The sequence below is a fragment of the Phalangium opilio genome, unplaced genomic scaffold, assembly GCF_054372755.1.
Source record: "Phalangium opilio isolate 3A_F unplaced genomic scaffold, DU_Popi_V2 ptg000094l_1, whole genome shotgun sequence".
NCBI classification, from domain to species: Eukaryota; Metazoa; Arthropoda; class Arachnida; order Opiliones; family Phalangiidae; genus Phalangium; species Phalangium opilio.
The window spans coordinates 93,852-112,504 of NW_028324199.1; the positions used below are offsets into that span (position 1 = coordinate 93,852).

The 18,653-nt window shown below is 41.0% G+C and overlaps 22 non-coding genes across 22 annotated transcripts; 5 read left to right on the plus strand and 17 right to left on the minus strand.

Annotated features, from left to right (window-relative positions):
- The first annotated feature begins 1,945 nt into the window (after positions 1 to 1,945).
- TRNAL-UAA (transfer RNA leucine (anticodon UAA)) lies at positions 1,946 to 2,029 on the plus strand. The gene has a single exon. It is a non-coding gene; the product is annotated as a tRNA-Leu (tRNA).
- Positions 2,030 to 2,419: 390 nt separating this feature from the next.
- TRNAL-UAA (transfer RNA leucine (anticodon UAA)) lies at positions 2,420 to 2,503 on the plus strand. The gene has a single exon. It is a non-coding gene; the product is annotated as a tRNA-Leu (tRNA).
- A 153-nt stretch (positions 2,504 to 2,656) lies between these two features.
- Positions 2,657 to 2,740, plus strand: TRNAL-UAA (transfer RNA leucine (anticodon UAA)). The gene has a single exon. It is a non-coding gene; the product is annotated as a tRNA-Leu (tRNA).
- Positions 2,741 to 2,893: 153 nt separating this feature from the next.
- On the plus strand, positions 2,894 to 2,977 carry TRNAL-UAA (transfer RNA leucine (anticodon UAA)). Its single transcript has one exon. It is a non-coding gene; the product is annotated as a tRNA-Leu (tRNA).
- A 153-nt stretch (positions 2,978 to 3,130) lies between these two features.
- TRNAL-UAA (transfer RNA leucine (anticodon UAA)) lies at positions 3,131 to 3,214 on the plus strand. Its single transcript has one exon. It is a non-coding gene; the product is annotated as a tRNA-Leu (tRNA).
- Positions 3,215 to 3,431: 217 nt separating this feature from the next.
- TRNAL-UAA (transfer RNA leucine (anticodon UAA)) lies at positions 3,432 to 3,515 on the minus strand. The gene has a single exon. It is a non-coding gene; the product is annotated as a tRNA-Leu (tRNA).
- Positions 3,516 to 3,668: 153 nt separating this feature from the next.
- On the minus strand, positions 3,669 to 3,752 carry TRNAL-UAA (transfer RNA leucine (anticodon UAA)). The gene has a single exon. It is a non-coding gene; the product is annotated as a tRNA-Leu (tRNA).
- A 153-nt stretch (positions 3,753 to 3,905) lies between these two features.
- On the minus strand, positions 3,906 to 3,989 carry TRNAL-UAA (transfer RNA leucine (anticodon UAA)). The gene has a single exon. It is a non-coding gene; the product is annotated as a tRNA-Leu (tRNA).
- Positions 3,990 to 4,379: 390 nt separating this feature from the next.
- On the minus strand, positions 4,380 to 4,463 carry TRNAL-UAA (transfer RNA leucine (anticodon UAA)). The gene has a single exon. It is a non-coding gene; the product is annotated as a tRNA-Leu (tRNA).
- Positions 4,464 to 4,851: 388 nt separating this feature from the next.
- Positions 4,852 to 4,935, minus strand: TRNAL-UAA (transfer RNA leucine (anticodon UAA)). The gene has a single exon. It is a non-coding gene; the product is annotated as a tRNA-Leu (tRNA).
- A 390-nt stretch (positions 4,936 to 5,325) lies between these two features.
- Positions 5,326 to 5,409, minus strand: TRNAL-UAA (transfer RNA leucine (anticodon UAA)). The gene has a single exon. It is a non-coding gene; the product is annotated as a tRNA-Leu (tRNA).
- A 153-nt stretch (positions 5,410 to 5,562) lies between these two features.
- TRNAL-UAA (transfer RNA leucine (anticodon UAA)) lies at positions 5,563 to 5,646 on the minus strand. The gene has a single exon. It is a non-coding gene; the product is annotated as a tRNA-Leu (tRNA).
- A 2,438-nt stretch (positions 5,647 to 8,084) lies between these two features.
- TRNAF-AAA (transfer RNA phenylalanine (anticodon AAA)) lies at positions 8,085 to 8,168 on the minus strand. The gene has a single exon. It is a non-coding gene; the product is annotated as a tRNA-Phe (tRNA).
- A 153-nt stretch (positions 8,169 to 8,321) lies between these two features.
- On the minus strand, positions 8,322 to 8,405 carry TRNAL-UAA (transfer RNA leucine (anticodon UAA)). The gene has a single exon. It is a non-coding gene; the product is annotated as a tRNA-Leu (tRNA).
- A 626-nt stretch (positions 8,406 to 9,031) lies between these two features.
- Positions 9,032 to 9,115, minus strand: TRNAL-UAA (transfer RNA leucine (anticodon UAA)). The gene has a single exon. It is a non-coding gene; the product is annotated as a tRNA-Leu (tRNA).
- A 153-nt stretch (positions 9,116 to 9,268) lies between these two features.
- TRNAL-UAA (transfer RNA leucine (anticodon UAA)) lies at positions 9,269 to 9,352 on the minus strand. Its single transcript has one exon. It is a non-coding gene; the product is annotated as a tRNA-Leu (tRNA).
- A 390-nt stretch (positions 9,353 to 9,742) lies between these two features.
- On the minus strand, positions 9,743 to 9,826 carry TRNAL-UAA (transfer RNA leucine (anticodon UAA)). Its single transcript has one exon. It is a non-coding gene; the product is annotated as a tRNA-Leu (tRNA).
- A 389-nt stretch (positions 9,827 to 10,215) lies between these two features.
- Positions 10,216 to 10,299, minus strand: TRNAF-AAA (transfer RNA phenylalanine (anticodon AAA)). The gene has a single exon. It is a non-coding gene; the product is annotated as a tRNA-Phe (tRNA).
- Positions 10,300 to 11,637: 1,338 nt separating this feature from the next.
- On the minus strand, positions 11,638 to 11,721 carry TRNAF-AAA (transfer RNA phenylalanine (anticodon AAA)). The gene has a single exon. It is a non-coding gene; the product is annotated as a tRNA-Phe (tRNA).
- An 863-nt stretch (positions 11,722 to 12,584) lies between these two features.
- On the minus strand, positions 12,585 to 12,668 carry TRNAL-UAA (transfer RNA leucine (anticodon UAA)). Its single transcript has one exon. It is a non-coding gene; the product is annotated as a tRNA-Leu (tRNA).
- Positions 12,669 to 12,821: 153 nt separating this feature from the next.
- Positions 12,822 to 12,905, minus strand: TRNAL-UAA (transfer RNA leucine (anticodon UAA)). The gene has a single exon. It is a non-coding gene; the product is annotated as a tRNA-Leu (tRNA).
- A 4,508-nt stretch (positions 12,906 to 17,413) lies between these two features.
- TRNAE-UUC (transfer RNA glutamic acid (anticodon UUC)) lies at positions 17,414 to 17,485 on the minus strand. Its single transcript has one exon. It is a non-coding gene; the product is annotated as a tRNA-Glu (tRNA).
- Positions 17,486 to 18,653: the final 1,168 nt, after the last annotated feature.

Here is an 18,653-nt window from a genome sequence, read left to right on the forward strand (position 1 = left end):
TTTACCTAGATATGGAATTATTTCACTTTTTTGAAGTAAAAATTTACGACATATTGAAGCAGTATTCCAAACATAGCGAATATACAGTAAAGCAGACGACATTTTACATCCAATAAGGATAAATCTTGGACACATGGAAATCAGTCAATGGGGAAAAGAACAGGAAATGAAGTCTACGCTTCAGCTGTTTACCCTATATTCTGAAAGCTACATTCACAACTGGTTTGCAGTGTAAACACTATCGTCTCGTCTCACCTCAACAATATTGTTAGTTTGCCAACATGAATGTTAACATTAAATAACACCAAAGCTAATTTGTAGCTAGACGCACTAATAGTCAATGCGCACCATAAAGAGAATAATAAGTCTGTAGTTACTACCCGTTTACCATTAGCCCTTTTACTAACCTTATTATTATTATTTAAGAGTGTATTTAACTTTCGGCTCACTCTGAACCGTTGATGTCTGTTCATTTCAGACACGAAAATCCAAGCCAAAAGTTTACTTCACCTCAGGCCTCAATTATTTACTCTTTGTTTCACTAAGCCTATTGCGGATAATACTTGTTGTACGCGCCTGAGTCTAGGGCTTAGTTTTCTTCATGAAATTACTAAACCAAGGATTATTCTATATACAGATGTAGTATAGCTTACGCAATATATAAACAGCCATTTCAAATAACAATATTATAATAAATCTTTGGAATATCAAAATGAAACAGAGCTTTAAAGCTACAAAAGTACTAAATGCATCATAATTACGAAAAATACTTCCACATATTCACTTTATATTATGGAAAAAGGGAATATTAAGGTTCTGTATGATTTCTTAACACATCAACACAAGGCTAACTGCTAACGCGACGCACTAGTGTAACAATGGACGGACACACACAGACTGCTTTTTAAATCTTTCCGTATTAATTTTGAGTTGAGAAACAAGATTAACTTTAATATTTAAATAAATATAATTATTTTTAATTATTTTAATCTTCAATTATTAACATTAATAATAGTTAAATCGTTTAAAATAAAGTTATACCTATTATCTTCTCAAAATTTTCTAATATTGACGTTTAAAGTGAAGGGTACCCCTCTTGCCCGCTTTCTTCAAATTTTGGGGTATATATACGATTCGTTTCCATTATAATAGTAAGGAAAAAGCGCAATTGCGAAAACCTTTGGTGGCCGATCCCACCTTAGGGAGGCTAGACGTTTCTCGTAACCCTAGCTGATCGCCGCGTATATCCTAAAACCAAACGATGATAATGGAGTAGAAACCAATGATACAGATTGGTGTCTATGTGGAATAGACGGAAGACCAGTGGATGGTGGTGTTAGAAGCCAATGATACAGATTGGTGTCTATGTGGAATAGACGGAAGACCAATGGATGGTGGTGTTAGAAGCCAATGATACAGATTGGTGTCTATATGGAATAGACGGAAGGCCAGTGGATGGTGGTGTTAGAAGCCAGTGTAAGTGCGGACTGGTGTCAATGTGGGATTGACAAAGAATAGAAGATGGTGGTGGTGGAAGTCAGAAAAGTACCAGACTGGTGTTCCTATGGGATGGACGAAGACCAAACATGGTGGTGTGAGAACTCAAGTATAGAGTAGCCAACGGAGAGAAATACAATTTTCCAAATTTCTGTGAACTGTCAATGCGGTCCGGAAATTGGGAACACGTTTGCTCCGATACGCAAACTGCGAACGCGGTCACGTGGGTGTAACAACGGACAGACACACACACACACACACAGACAGACAGACAGACAGACAGACAGACACGGCCGTTACAGAACCTCTCCTGGACTACGTCACACGGAGAGGTAAAAAGACTTCTCTAGTATGGCAACAAGTCCGTGGCTTTATGAAGCATAGAATTCCGAGAGGTATTTCGGGGTTGTACTATAGCTTCGTTTTCAAGGAAAACGTTCAAAACCGTGTCAGGATGGCCGAGTGGTTTAAGGCGTCAGATTTAAGCTCTGATCCTCGTATGAGGGCGTGGGTTCGAACCCCACTTCTGACAACGAATTGCTTCATTTTAATAACATGCATTTCATAATCAGAAAAGGCTTGTCTAGTATGGCAACAAGTGAGTGGCTTTATGAAGCATAGAATTCCGAGAGGTATTTCGGTGTTGTACTATAGCTTCGTTTTCAAGGAAAACGTTCACAATCGTGTCAGGATGGCCGAGTGGTCTAAGGCGTCAGATTTTAGCTCTGATCCTCGTATGAGAGCGTGGGTTCGAACCCAACTTCTGACAACGAATTGCATCATTTTAATAACATGGATCTCATGATCTGAAAAGGCTTCTCTAGTATGGCAACAAGTGAGTGGCTTTATGAAGCATAGAATTCCGAGAGGTATTTCGGGGTTGTACTATAGCTTCGTTTTCAAGGAAAACGTTCACAATTGTGTCAGGATGGCCGAGTGGTCTAAGGCGTCAGATTTAAGCTCTGATCCTCGTATGAGGGCGTGGGTTCGAACCCCACTTCTGACAACGAATTGCTTCATTTTAATAGCATGGATCTCATGATCAGAAAAGGCTTCTCTAGTATGGCAAAAAGTGAGTGGCTTTATGAAGCATAGAATTCCGAGAGGTATTTCGGGGTTGTACTATAGCTTCGTTTTCAAGAAAAACGTCTAAAAGCGTGTCAGGATGGCCGAGTGGTCTAAGGCGTCAGATTTAAGCTCTGATCCTCGTATGAGGGCGTGGGTTCGAACCCCACTTCTGACAACGAATTGCTTCATTTTAATAACATGGATCTCATGATCAGAAAAGACTTCTCTAGTATGGCAACAAGTCTGTGGCTTTATAAAGCATACAATTCTGAGAGGTATTTCGGGGTTGTACTATAGCTTCGTTTTCAAGGAAAACATTCGAAACCGTGTCAGGATGGCCGAGTGGTTTAAGGCGTCAGATTTAAGCTCTGATCCTCGTATGAGGGCGTGGGTTCGAAGCCCACTTCTGACAACGAATTGCTTCATTTTAATAACATGTATTTCATAATCAGAAATGGCTTCTCTAGTAATGCAACAAGTGAGTGGCTTTATGGAGCATAGAATTCCGAGAGGTATTTCGGGGTTGTACTATAGCTTCGTTTTCAAGGAAAACGTTCAAAATCGTGTCAGGATGGCCGAGTGGTCTAAGGCGTCAGATTTAAGCTCTGATCCTCGTATGAGGGCGTGGGTTCGAACCCCACTTCTGACAACGAATTGCTTCTTTTTAATAACATGGATCTCATGATCAGAAAAGACTTCTCTAGTATGGCAACAAGTCTGTGGCTTTATAAAGCATACAATTCTGAGAGGTATTTCGGGGTTGTACTATAGCTTCGTTTTCAAGGAAAACATTTGAAACCGTGTCAGGATGGCCGAGTGGTCTTTTCTGATCATGAGATCCATGTTATTAAAAAGAAGCATTTCGTTGTCAGAAGTGGGGTTCGAACCCACGCCCTCATACGAGGATCAGAGCTTAAATCTGACGCCTTAGACCACTCGGCCATCCTGACACGATTTTGAACGTTTTCCTTGAAAACGAAGCTATAGTACAACCCCGAAATACCTCTCGGAATTCTATGCTCCATAAAGCCACTCACTTGTTGCATTACTAGAGAAGCCTTTTCTGATTATGAAATACATGTTATTAAAATGAAGCAATTTGTTGTCAGAAGTGGGGCTCGAACCCACGCCCTCATACGAGGACCAGAGTTTAAATCTGACGCCTTAGACCACTCGGCCATCCTGACACGATTTTGAACGTTTTCCTTGAAAACGAAGCTATAGTACAACCCCGAAAAACCTCTCGGAATTCTATGCTCCATAAAGCCACTCACTTGTTGCATTACTAGAGAAGCCTTTTCTGATTATGAAATACATGTTATTAAAATGAAGCAATTTGTTGTCAGAAGTGGGGCTCGAACCCACGCCCTCATACGAGGACCAGAGTTTAAATCTGACGCCTTAGACCACTCGGCCATCCTGACACGATTTTGAACGTTTTCCTTGAAAACGAAGCTATAGTACAACCCCGAAAAACCTCTCGGAATTCTATGCTCCATAAAGCCACTCACTTGTTGCAATACTAGAGAAGCCTTTTCTGATTATGAAATACATGTTATTAAAATGAAGCAATTCGTTGTCAGAAGTGGTCTTCGAACCCACGCCCTCATACGAGGATCAGAGCTTAAATCTGACGACTTAAACCACTCGGCCATCCTGACACGATTATGAACGTTTTCCTTGAAAACGAAGCTATAGTACAACCCCGAAATACCTCTCGGAATTCTATGCTTCATAAAGCCACAGACTTGTTGCCATACTAGAGAAGCCTTTTCTAATCATGAGATCCATGCTATTAAAATGAAGCAATTCGTTGTCAGAAGTGGGGTTCGAACCCACGCCCTCATACGAGGATCAGAGCTTAAATCTGACGCCTTAGACCACTCGGCCATCCTGACACGATTGTGAACGTTTTCCTTGAAAACGAAGCTATAGTACAACCCCGAAATACCTCTCGGAATTCTATGCTTCATAAAGCCACTCACTTGTTGCCATACTAGAGAAGCCTTTTCAGATCATGAGATCCATGTTATTAAAATGAAGCAATTCGTTGTCAGAAGTGGGGTTCGAACCCACGCCTTCATACGAGGATCAGAGCTTAAAGCTGACGCCTTAGACCACTCGGCCATCCTGACACGATTTCGAACGTCTTCCTTGAAAACGAAGCTATAGTACCAACCCGAAATAACTCTCGGAATATATGCTCCATAAAGCCACTCACTTTTTGCCATACTAGAGAAGCCTTTTCTGATCATGAGATCCATGCTATTAAATGAAGCAATTCGTTGTCAGAAGTGGGGTTCGAACCCACGCCCTCATACGAGGATCAGAGCTTAAATCTGACGCCTTAGACCACTCGGCCATCCTGACACGATTGTGAACGTTTTCCTTGAAAACGAAGCTATAGTACAACCCCGAAATACCTCTCGGAATTCTATGCTTCATAAAGCCACTCACTTGTTGCCATACTAGAGAAGCCTTTTCAGATCATGAGATCCATGTTATTAAAATGAAGCAATTCGTTGTCAGAAGTTGGGTTCGAACCCACGCTCTCATACGAGGATCAGAGCTAAAATCTGACGCCTTAGACCACTTGGCCATCCTGACACGCTTTTAGACGTTTTCCTTGAAAACGAAGCTATATTACAACCCCGAAATACCTCTCGGAATTCTATGCTTCATAAAGCCACAGACTTGTTGCCATACTAGAGAAGCCTTTTCTGATCATGAGACCCATGCTATTAAAATGAAGCAATTCGTTGTCAGAAGTGGGGTTCGAACCCACGCCCTCATACGAGGATCAGAGCTTAAATCTGACGCCTTAGACCACTCGGCCATCCTGACACGATTGTGAACGTTTTCCTTGAAAACGAAGCTATAGTACAACCCCGAAATACCTCTCGGAATTCTATGCTTCATAAAGCCACTCACTTGTTGCCATACTTGAGAAGCCTTTTCTGATTATGAAATGCATGTTATTAAAATGAAGCAATTCGTTGTCAGAAGTGGGGTTCGAACCCACGCCCTCATACGAGGATCAGAGCTTAAATCCGACGCCTTAAACCACTCGGCCATCCTGACACGGTTTTGAACGTTTTCCTTGAAAACGAAGCTATAGTACAACCCCGAAATACCTCTCGGAATTCTATGCTTCATAAAGCCACGGACTTGTTGCCATACTAGAGAAGTCTTTCTACCTCTCCGTGTGACGTAGTCCAGGAGAGGTTCTGTAACGGCCGTGTCTGTCTGTCTGTCTGTGTGTGTGTGTGTGTGTGTCTGTCCGTCTGTCCGTTGTTACACCCACGTGACCGCGTTCGCAGTTTGCGTATCGGAGCAAACGTGTTCCCAATTTCCGGACCGCATTGACAGTTCACAGAAATTTGGAAAATTGTATTTCTCTCCGGTGGCTACTCTATACTTGAGTTCTCACACCACCATCCCATAGGAACACCAGTCTGGTACTTTTCTGACTTCCACCACCACCATCTTCTATTCTTTGTCAATCCCACATTGACACCAGTCCGCACTTACACTGGCTTCTAACACCACCATCCACTGGCCTTCCGTCTATTCCATATAGACACCAATCTGTATCATTGGCTTCTAACACCACCATCCATTGGTCTTCCGTCTATTCCACATAGACACCAATCTGTATCATTGGTTTCTACTCCATTATCATCGTTTGGTTTTAGGATATACGCGGCGATCAGCTAGGGTTACGAGAAACGTCTAGCCTCCCTAAGGTGGGATCGGCCACCAAAGGTTTTCGCAATTGCGCTTTTTCCTTACTATTATAATGGAAACGAATCGTATATATACCCCAAAATTTGAAGAAAGCGGGCAAGAGGGGTACCCTTCACTTTAAACGTCAATATTAGAAAATTTTGAGAAGATAATAGGTATAACTTTATTTTCAACGATTTAACTATTATTAATGTTAATAATTGAAGATTAAAATAATTAAAAATAATTATATTTATTTAAATATTAAAGTTAATCTTGTTTCTCAACTCAAAATTAATACGGAAAGATTTAAAAAGCAGTCTGTGTGTGTCCGTCCATTGTTACACTAGTGCGTCGCGTTAGCAGTTAGCCTTGTGTTGATGTGTTAAGAAATCATACAGAACCTTAATATTCCCTTTTTCCATAATATAAAGTGAATATGTGGAAGTATTTTTCGTAATTATGATGCATTTAGTACTTTTGTAGCTTTAAAGCTCTGTTTCATTTTGATATTCCAAAGATTTATTATAATATTGTTATTTGAAATGGCTGTTTATATATTGCGTAAGCTATACTACATCTGTATATAGAATAATCCTTGGTTTAGTAATTTCATGAAGAAAACTAAGCCCTAGACTCAGGCGCGTACAACAAGTATTATCCGCAATAGGCTTAGTGAAACAAAGAGTAAATAATTGAGGCCTGAGGTGAAGTAAACTTTTGGCTTGGATTTTCGTGTCTGAAATGAACAGACATCAACGGTTCAGAGTGAGCCGAAAGTTAAATACACTCTTAAATAATAATAATAAGGTTAGTAAAAGGGCTAATGGTAAACGGGTAGTAACTACAGACTTATTATTCTCTTTATGGTGCGCATTGACTATTAGTGCGTCTAGCTACAAATTAGCTTTGGTGTTATTTAATGTTAACATTCATGTTGGCAAACTAAGAATATTGTTGAGGTGAGACGAGACGATAGTGTTTACACTGCAAACCAGTTGTGAATGTAGATTTCAGAATATAGGGTAAACAGCTGAAGCGTAGACTTCATTTCCTGTTCTTTTCCCCATTGACTGATTTCCATGTGTCCAAGATTTATCCTTATTGGATGTAAAATGTCGTCTGCTTTACTGTACATTCGCTATGTTTGGAATACTGCTTCAATATTTCGTAAATTTTTACTTCAAAAAAGTGAAATAATTCCATATCTAGGTAAATACGTTTGTAGTAGTAGACCTCTTGACACGGAGAGGTAATATTTTGGTTTTTCCCAACTTGTCTGATCATGAGATCCATGTTATTAAAATGAAGCAATTCGTTGTCAGAAGTGGGGTTCGAACCCACGCCCTCATACGAGGATCAGAGCTAAAATCTGACGCCTTAGACCATTCGGCCATCCTGACACGCTTTTAGACGTTTTTCTTGAAAACGAAGCTATAGTACCACCCCGAAATAACTCTCGGAATTCTATGCTTCATAAAGCCAAAGACTTGTTGCCATACTAGAGAAGTCTTTTCCGATCATGAGATCCATGCTATTAAAATGAAGCAATTCGTTGTCAGAAGTGGGGTTCGAACCCATGTCCTCATACGAGGATCAGAGCTTAAATCGGACGCCTTAGACAACTCGGCCATCCTGACACGATTTTGAACGTTTTCCTTGAAAACGAAGCTATAGTACAACCCCGAAATACCTCTGGGAATTCTATGCTTCATAAAGCCACGGACTTGTTGCCATACTAGAGAAGTCTTTTCTGATCATGAGATCCATGTTATTAAAATGAAGCAATTCGTTGTCAGAAGTGGGGTTCGAACCCACGTCCTCATACGAGGATCAGAGCTTTAATCTGACGCCTTAGACCACTCGGTCATCCTGACACGCATGTGAACGTTTTACCTGAAAACGAAGCTATAGTACAACCCCAAAATACCTCTCGGATTTCTATGCTCCATAAAGCCACTCACTTGTTGCAATACTAGAGAAGCCTTTTCTGATTATGAAATAAATGTTATTTAAATGAAGCAATTCGTTGTCAGAAGTGGGGTTCGAACCCACGCCTTCATACGAGGATCAGAGCTTAAATCTGACGCCTTAGACCACTCGGCCATCCTGACACCCTTTTGAACGTTTTCCTTGAAATGAAGCTATAGTACAACCCCGAAATACCTCTGGGAATTCTATGCTTCATAAAGCCACGGACTTGTTGCCATAATAGAGAAGTCTTTTCTGATCATGAGATCCATGTTATTAAAATGAAGCAATTCGTTGTCAGAAGTGGGGTTCGAACCCACGCCCTCATACGAGGATCAGAGCTAAAATCTGACGCCTTAGACCATTCGGCCATCCTGACACGCTTTTAGACGTTTTTCTTGAAAACGAAGCTATAGTACCACCCCGAAATAACTCTCGGAATTCTATGCTTCATAAAGCCAAAGACTTGTTGCCATACTAGAGAAGTCTTTTCCGATCATGAGATCCATGCTATTAAAATGAAGCAATTCGTTGTCAGAAGTGGGGTTCGAACCCACGCCCTCATACGAGGATCAGAGCTTAAATCGGACGCCTTAGACAACTCGGCCATCCTGACACGATTTTGAACGTTTTCCTTGAAAACGAAGCTATAGTACAACCCCAAAATACCTCTCGGAATTCTATGCTCCATAAAGCCACTCACTTGTTGCAATACAAGAGAAGCCTTTTCTGATTATGAAATACATGTTATTTAAATGAAGCAATTCGTTGTCAGAAGTGGGGTTCGAACCCACGCCCTCATACGAGGATCAGAGCTTAAATCTGACGCCTTAGACCACTCGGCCATCCTGACACCCTTTTGAACGTTTTCCTTGAAAACGAAGCTATAGTACAACCCCGAAATTCCTCTGGGAATTCTATGCTTCATAAAGCCACGGACTTGTTGCCATACTAGAGAAGTCTTTTCTGATCATGAGATCCATGTTATTAAAATGAAGCAATTCGTTGTCAGAAGTGGGGTTCGAACCCATGTCCTCATACGAGGATCAGAGCTTAAATCTGACGCCTTAGACCACTCGGCCATCCTGACACGATTTTGAACGTTTTCCTTGAAAACGAAGCTATAGTACAACCCCAAAATACCTCTCGGAATTCTATGCTCCATAAAGCCACTCACTTGTTGCAATACTAGAGAAGCCTTTTCTGATTATGAAACACATGTTATTAAAATCAAGCAATTCGTCGTCAGAAGTGGGCTTCGAACCCACGCTCTCATACGAGGATCAGAGCTAAAATGTGACGCCTTAGACCACTCGGCAATCCTGACACGCTTTTAGACGTTTTTCTTGAAAAGGAAGCTATAGTACAACCCCGAAATACCTCTCGGATTTCTATGCTCCATAAAGCCACTCACTTGTTGCAATACTAGAGAAGCCTTTTCTGATTATGAAATACATGTTATTTAAATGAAGCAATTCGTTGTCAGAAGTGGGGTTCGAACCCACGCCCTCATACGAGGATCAGAGCTTAAATCTGACGCCTTAGACCACTCGGCCATCCTGACACCCTTTTGAACGTTTTCCTTGAAAACGAAGCTATAGTACAACTCCGAAATACCTCTGGGAATTCTATGCTTCATAAAGCCACGGACTTGTTGCCATAATAGAGAAGTCTTTTCTGATCATGAGATCCATGTTATTAAAATGAAGCAATTCGTTGTCAGAAGTGGGGTTCGAACCCACGCCCTCATACGAGGATCAGAGCAAAATCTGACGCCTTAGACCATTCGGCCATCCTGACACGCTTTTAGACGTTTTTCTTGAAAACGAAGCTATATTACCACCCCGAAATAACTCTCGGAATTCTATGCCTCATAAAGCCACAGACTTGTTGCCATACTAGAGAAGTCTTTTCCGATCATGAGATCCATGCTATTAAAATGAAGCAATTCGTTGTCAGAAGTGGGGTTCGAACCCATGTCCTCATACGAGGATCAGAGCTTTAATCTGACGCCTTAGACCACTCGGTCATCCTGACACGCTTGTGAACGTTTTACCTGAAAACGAAGCTATAGTACAACCCCGAAATTTCTCTCGGATTTCTATGCTCCATAAAGCCACTCACTTGTTGCAATACTAGAGAAGCCTTTTCTGATTATGAAATACATGTTATTAAAATGAAGCAATTCGTTGTCAGAAGTGGGGTTCGAACCCACGCCCTCATACGAGGATCAGAGCTTAAATTTGACGCCTTAGATCACTCGGCCATCCTGACACCCTTTTGAAAGTTTTCCTTGAAAACGAAGCTATAGTACAACCCCAAAATACCTCTCGGAATTCTATGCTCCATAAAGCCACTCACTTGTTGCAATACTAGAGAAGCCTTTTCTGATTATGAAATACATGTTATTAAAATGAAGCAATTCGTTGTCAGAAGTGGGGTTCGAACCCAAGCCCTCATACGAGGATCAGAGCTTAAATCTGTTGCCTTAGGCCACTCGGCCATCCTGACACGATTTTGAACGTTTTCCTTGAAAACGAAGCTATAGTACCAACCCGATATAACTCTCGGAATTGTATGCGCCATAAAGCCACTCACTTTTTGCCATACTAGAGAAGCCTTTTCTGATCATGAGATCCATGTTATTAAAATGAAGCAATTCGTTGTCAGAAGTGGGGTTCGAACCCATGCCCTCATACGAGGATCAAAGCTTAAATCTGACGCCTTAGACCACTCAAGAATACTGACACGCTTGTGAACGTTTTCCTTGAAAACGAAGCTATAGTACAACCCCGAAATACCTCTCGGAATTCTAAGCTCCATAAAGCCACTCACTTTTTGCCATACTAGAGAAGCCTTTTCTGATCATGAGATCCATGTTTTTAAAATGAAAAATTTCGTTGTCAGAAGTCGGGTTCGAGCCAACGCCCTCTTACGAGGATCATAGCTTAAATCCGACGCCCAAGACCACTCGGCCATCCTGACACACTTTTGCACGTTTTCCGTGAAAACGAAGCTATAGTACAACCCCGAAATATCTCTCGGAATTCTATGCTTCATAAAGCCACGGACTTGTTGCCATACTAGAGAAGTCTTTTCTGATCATGAGATCCATGTTATTAAAATGAATCAATTCGTTGTCAGAAGTGGGGTTCGAGCCCACGCCCTCATACGAGGATCAGAGCTAAAATCTAACGCCTTAGACCATTCGGCCATCCTGACACGCTTTTAGACGTTTTTCTTGAAAAGGAAGCTATAGTACCACTCCGAAATACCTCTCGGAATTCTATGCTCCATAAAGCCACTCACTTGTTGCCATACTAGAGAAGCTTTTTCCGATCATGAGATCCATGCTATTAAAATGAAGCAATTCGTTGTCAGAAGTGGGGTTCGAACCCACGCCCTCATACGAGGATCAGAGCTTTAATCTGACGCCTTAGACCACTCGGTCATCCTGACACGCTTGTGAACGTTTTCCCTGAAAACGAAGCTATAGTACAACCCCGAAATACCTCTCGGATTTCTATGCTCCATAAAGCCACTCACTTGTTGCAATACTAGAGAAGCCTTTTCAGACCATGAGATCCATGTTATTAAAATGAAGCAATTCGTTGTCAGAAGTGGGGTTCGAACCCACGCATTCATACGAGGATCAGAGCTTAAATCTGACGCCTTAGACCACTCGGCCATCCTGACAGGATTTTGAGCGTCTTCCTTGAAAACGAAGCTATAGTACCAACCCGAAATAACTCTCGGAATATATGCTCCATAAAGCCACTCACTTTTTGCCATACTAGAGAAGCCTTTTCTGATCATGAGATCCATGTTATTAAAATGAAGCAATTCGTTGTCAGAAGTTGGGTTCGAACCCACGCTCTCATACGAGGATCAGAGCTAAAATCTGACGCCTTAGACCACTCGGCCATCCTGACAGGATTTTGAGCGTCTTCCTTGAAAACGAAGCTATAGTACAACCCCGAAATACCTCTCGGACTTCTATGCTCCATAAAGCCACTCACTTGTTGCCATACTAGAGAAGCCTTTTCAGATCATGAGATCCATGTTATTAAAATGAAGCAATTCGTTGTCAGAAGTGGGCTTCGAACTCACACCCTCATACGAGGATCAGAGCTTAAATCTGACGCCTTAAACCACTCGGCCATCCTGACACGGTTTCGAATGTATTCCTTGAAAACGAAGCTATAGTACAACCCCGAAATACCTCTCAGAATTGTATGCTTTATAAAGCCACAGACTTGTTGCCATACTAGAGAAGTCTTTTCTGATCATGAGATCCATGTTATTAAAATGAAGCAATTCGTTGTCAGAAGTGGGGTTCGAACCCACGCCCTCATACGAGGATCAGAGCTTAAATCTGACGCCTTAGACCACTCGGCCATCCTGACACGATTTTGAACGTTTTCCTTGTAAACGAAGCTATAGTACAACCCCAAAATACCTCTCGGAATTCTATGCTCCATAAAGCCACTCACTTGTTGCAATACTAGAGAAGCCTTTTCTGATTATGAAATGCATGTTATTAATATGAAGCAATTCGTTGTCAGAAGTGGGGTTCGAACCCACGCCCTCATACGAGGATCAGAGCTTAAATCTGACGCCTTAAACCACTCGGCCATCCTGACACGGTTTTGAACGTTTTCCTTGAAAACGAAGCTATAGTACAACCCCGAAATACCTCTCGGAATTCTATGCTTCATAAAGCCACGGACTTGTTGCCATACTAGAGAAGTCTTTTTACCTCTCCGTGTGACGTAGTCCAGGAGAGGTTCTGTAACGGCCGTGTCTGTCTGTCTGTCTGTGTGTGTGTGTCTGTCCGTCTGTCCGTTGTTACACCCACGTGACCGCGTTCGCAGTTTGCGTATCGGAGCAAACGTGTTCCCAATTTCCGGACCGCATTGACGGTTCACAGAAATTTGGAAAGTTTTATTCCTCTCCGTTGGCTACTCTATACTTGAGTTCTCACACCACCATGTTTGGTCTTCGTCCATCCCATAGGAACAGCAGTCTGGTACTTTTCTGGCTTCCACCACCAGCATCTTCTATTCTTTGTCAATCCCACATTGACACCAGTCCGCACTTACACTGGCTTCTAACACCACCATCCACTGGCCTTCCGTCTATTCCATATAGACACCAATCTGTATCATTGGCTTCTAACACCACCATCCATTGGTCTTCCGTCTATTCCACATAGACACCAATCTGTATCATTGGCTTCTAACACCACCATCCACTGGTCTTCCGTCTATTCCACATAGACACCAATCTGTATCATTGGTTTCTACTCCATTATCATCGTTTGGTTTTAGGATATACGCGGCGATCAGCTAGGGTTACGAGAAACGTCAAGCCTCCCTAAGGTGGGATCGGCCACCAAAGGTTTTCGCAATTGCGCTTTTTCCTTACTATTATAATGGAAACGAATCGTATATATACCCCAAAATTTGAAGAAAGCGGGCAAGAGGGGTACCCTTCACTTTAAACGTCAATATTAGAACATTTTGAGAAGATAATAGGTATAACTTTATTTTAAACGATTTAACTATTATTAATGTTAATAATTGAAGATTAAAATAATTAAAAATAATTATATTTATTTAAATATTAAAGTTAATCTTGTTTCTCAACTCAAAATTAATACGGAAAGATTTAAAAAGCAGTCTGTGTGTGTCCGTCCATTGCTACACTAGTGCGTCGCGTTAGCAGTTAGCCTTGTGTTGATGTGTTAAGAAATCATACAGAACCTTAATATTCCCTTTTTGAATATGTGGAAGTATTTTTCGTAATTTTGATGCATTTTGTACTTTTGTAGCTTTAAAGCTCTGTTTCATTTTGATATTTCAAAGATTTATTTTAATATTGTTATTTGAAATGGCTGTTTATATATTGCGTAAGCTATACTACATCTGTATATAGAATAATCGTTGGTTTAGTAATTTCATGAAGAAAACTAAGCCCTAGACTCAGGCGCGTACAACAAGTATTATCCGCAATAGGCTTAGTGAAACAAAGAGTAAATAATTGAGGCCTGAGGTGAAGTAAACTTTTGGCTTGGATTTTCGTGTCTGAAATGAACAGACATCAACGGTTCAGAGTGAGCCGAAAGTTAAATACACTCTTAAATAATAATAATAAGGTTAGTAAAAGGGCTAATGGTAAACGGGTAGTAACTACAGACTTATTATTCTCTTTATGGTGCGCATTGACTATTAGTGCGTCTAGCTACAAATTAGCTTTGGTGTTATTTAATGTTAACATTCATGTTGGCAAACTAAGAATATTGTTGAGGTGAGACGAGACGATAGTGTTTACACTGCAAACCAGTTGTGAATGTAGCTTTCAGAATATAGGGTAAACAGCTGAAGCGTAGACTTCATTTCCTGTTCTTTTCCCCATTGACTGATTTCCATGTGTCCAATATTTATCCTTATTGGATGTAAAATGTCGTCTGCTTTACTGTACATTCGCTATGTTTGGAATACTGCTTCAATATTTCGTAAATTTTTACTTCAAAAAAGTGAAATAATTCCATATCTAGGTAAATACGTTTGTAGTAGTAGACCTCTTGACACGGAGAGGTAATATTTTGGTTTTTCCCAACTTGTCTGATCATGAGATCCATGTTATTAAAATTAAGCAATTCGTTGTCAGAAGTGGGGTTCGAACCCACGCCCTCATACGAGGATCAGAGCTAAAATCTGACGCCTTAGACCATTCGGCCATCCTGACACGATTGTGAACGTTTTCCTTGAAAACGAAGCTATAGTACAACCCCGAAATACCTCTCGGAATTCTATGCTCCATAAAGCCACTCACTTGTTGCATTACTAGAGAAGCCTTTTCTGATTATGAAATACATGTTATTAAAATGAAGCAATTCGTTGTCAGAAGTGGGGTTCGAACCTACGCCCTCATACGAGGATCAGAGCTTAAATCTGACGCCTTAGACCACTCGTCCATCCTGACACGCTTTTAGACGTTTTTCTTGAAAACGAAGATATAGTACAACCCCGAAATAACTCTCGGAATTCTATGCTCCATAAAGCCACTCACTTGTTGCCATACTAGAGAAGCCTTTTCTGATCATGAGATCCATGTTACTAAAATGAAACAATTCGTTGTCAGAAGTGGGGTTCGAACCCATGCCCTCATACGAGGATCAGAGCTTAAATCTGACGCCTTAGACCACTCAACAATACTGACAAGCTTGTGAACGTTTTCCGTGAAAACGAAGCTATAGTACAACCCCGAAATACCTCTCGGAACTCTAAGCTCCATAAAGCCACTCACTTGTTGCAATACTAGAGAAGCCATTTCTGATTATGAAATACATGTTAATTAAATGAAGCAATACGTAGTGTTTTTAAATTCATTCTATAAAAGCGGTACAAATCACAGTCTTCGATACCGGGAATCGAACCCGGGCCTTCATGGTGAAAGCCAGATATCTTAGTCACTAGACAATATCGGACCAGCATAACATAGTCTTAATTCTATTCATACACCTATATCCTTAAGTTTATTCTTCAAAAACGGTACGAAAGCACTCGTTCCGATACCGGGAATCGAACCCGGGCCTTCTGGGTGAGAGCCAGGTATCCTAGACACTAGACCATATCAGACTTGCTCAACCAAGTCTTAATTCTATTCATAAACCTATAACCTTAAGTCTATTCTTGAAATGCGGTACAAAAGCACTCGCTCCGATACCGGTAATCGAACCCGGGCCTTCTGGGTGAGAGCCAGGTATCCTAGACACTAGACCATATCAGACTTGCTCAACCAAGTCTTAATTCTATTCTTGAAATGCGGTACAAAAGCACTCGCTCCGATACCGGGCCTTCTGGGTGAGAGCCAGATATCCTAGCCACTAGACCATATCGCACTGGTTTGAGCAATCCTAGATATTATTCCTATAAATGTGTCTTTTAATTTATTCTTTAAAAGCGGTACAAAGCACAGTCTCCGATACCGGGAATCGAACCCGGGCCTTCTTGGTGAAAGCCAGGTATCCTACCCACTAGACCATATCGGACTTGCTCATCCAAGTCTTAATTCTCTTCTTAAACCTATATCCTTAATTCTATTCTTGAAATGCGGTACAAAAGCACTCGCTCCGATACCGGGAATCGAACCCGAGCCTTCTGGGTGAAAGCCAGATATCCTAGCAACTAGACCATGTCGGACTGTTTTGAGCAACCCTAAATATTATAATTATAAAGGTGTCTTTAAATTTATTCTTTAAAAGCGGTACAAAAGCACTGTCTCCGATACCGGGAATCGAACCCGGGCCTTCTGGGTGAAAGCCAGGTATCCTAGACACTAGACCGTATCGGACTTGCTTAACCAAGTCTTAATTCTATTCATAGACCTATATCCTTAATTCTATTCTTGAAATGCGGTACAAAAGCACTCGCTCCGATACCGGGCCTTCTGGGTGAGAGCCAGATATCCTAGCCACTTGACCACATCGGACTGGTTTGAGCAACCCTAGATATTATTCCTATAAATGTGTCTGTAAATTTATTCTTTAAAGTGGTACAAAGCACTGTCTCCGATACCGGGAATCGAACCCGTGCCTTCTCGGTGAAAGCCAGGTATCCTACCCACTAGACCACATCGGACGTGGTCAACCAAGTCTTAATTCTACTCTTAAACCTATATCCTTAAGTCTATTCTTGAAATGCGGTACCAAAGCACTCGCTCCGATAACGGGAATCGAACCCGGGCCTTCTGGGTGAAAGCCAGGTATCCTAACCACTAGACCACATCGGACTTGGTCAACCAAGTCTTAATTCTATTCTTGAAAACCGGTACAAAAGCACTCGCTCCGATACCGGTAATCGAACCCGGGCCTTGTGGGTGAGAGCCAGGTATCCTAGCCACTAGACCATGTCGGACTGTTTCGAGCAACCCTAAATATTATAATTATAAAGGTGTCTTTAAATTTATTATTTAAAAGCGGTACAAAAGCACAGTCTCAGATACCGGGTATCGAACCCGGGCCTTCTGGGTGAAAGCCAGGTATCCTAGACACTAGACCATATCAGACTTGCTCAACCAAGTCTTAATTCTATTCATAAACCTAAATCCTTAAGTCTATTCTTGAAATGCGGTACAAAAGCCCTCGCTCCGATACCGGGAATCGAACCCGGGCCTTCTGGGTGAAAGCCAGATATCCTAGCCACTAGACCATATCGGACTTGCTTAACCAAGTCTTAATTCTATTAATCAAAAATGTCTTGATTAGAATCAAGACCTAAAAAGTATCGATAAGACTGAGGTTATCACTTGTCTGAATGATCAGATATTAATTTTTCTTTTTAATTGAAACTTAAATGCATGCTTAAGAAAAAACAACGTTCCATTACCGTTTTCCGTTGAAATAAATTATTTTACTGGTAATCAATTTCAAAAATTTACTTATCTCGGCTTTTCGACCACAATTCCATTCCCCGAAAACATTTTATCATTACATTAATTACTTTTGGGAGAGTACGTGTATGGTTTTGCGGTTTTAAAAGGTTCCTAAAGACGTTACATCCCCATTTGTGACCAGCACGCTTCGCAGTGGAACATTTTAACTATTCTAAAACCAATGGCGCCAAATTGAATAGGGACAGTAAGATTTTTTACTCGCGGTTTTGCAAAATGATGTAATATTAAGTGTACTTTAGTCAACCGTCGTATTGTTCTTTCTCATAGTTCAGGGCATGATCAGTGTTACTGCCCAATTTCTCTCTCTAGTTTCTAACAATGGTTAGAGACTATTTGATATGGAACGGCACAACATTATATACATTTGAAAATTCTAAGTAGCACAAAAGGAAAAAGAATCCATTTTTTTTACATTTTGGTTTGAAATAAATGAATTCATGATAGTAGTTATAACGAATAGAAAGTCAAGGGAATGGCACCGGTAATGAGTAGCAGAAAGAGAGAAAAGTTTGCTTCAAGTTAGCAGAGGGACATAGTAGTGAAAATAGTAATCTAGAATTTTGTTCATTCAAACCTTATTATATCATGAAAAATTCAAGTGAGCAGGCGGCACTATCTAGAAAGATTGATTTTGGCAGATAACAGCGAAAAAATTATGTTCTACACACATTGGGACTATGGGAGAGTTTCAGGGCCGCAGGTCGCACATGATGAAATTTCAACTCCAGATTACATCAATTCTCTCTGGTCGTACTAGTAGCAGGTTAAGCTATAGTTTGCTCAGGTCCAGTTAGTCTCGAAAGGGTTATATAGTGCTTCAACTTTTAAAAGGTTGTTTTCATGGCTAAACAGACCGCTATTTCAGTTTTTTCTTCTTTTATAGGCTATTTTGACACGTTATCTCCCAAAAGTAATTAATGTAATGATAAAAT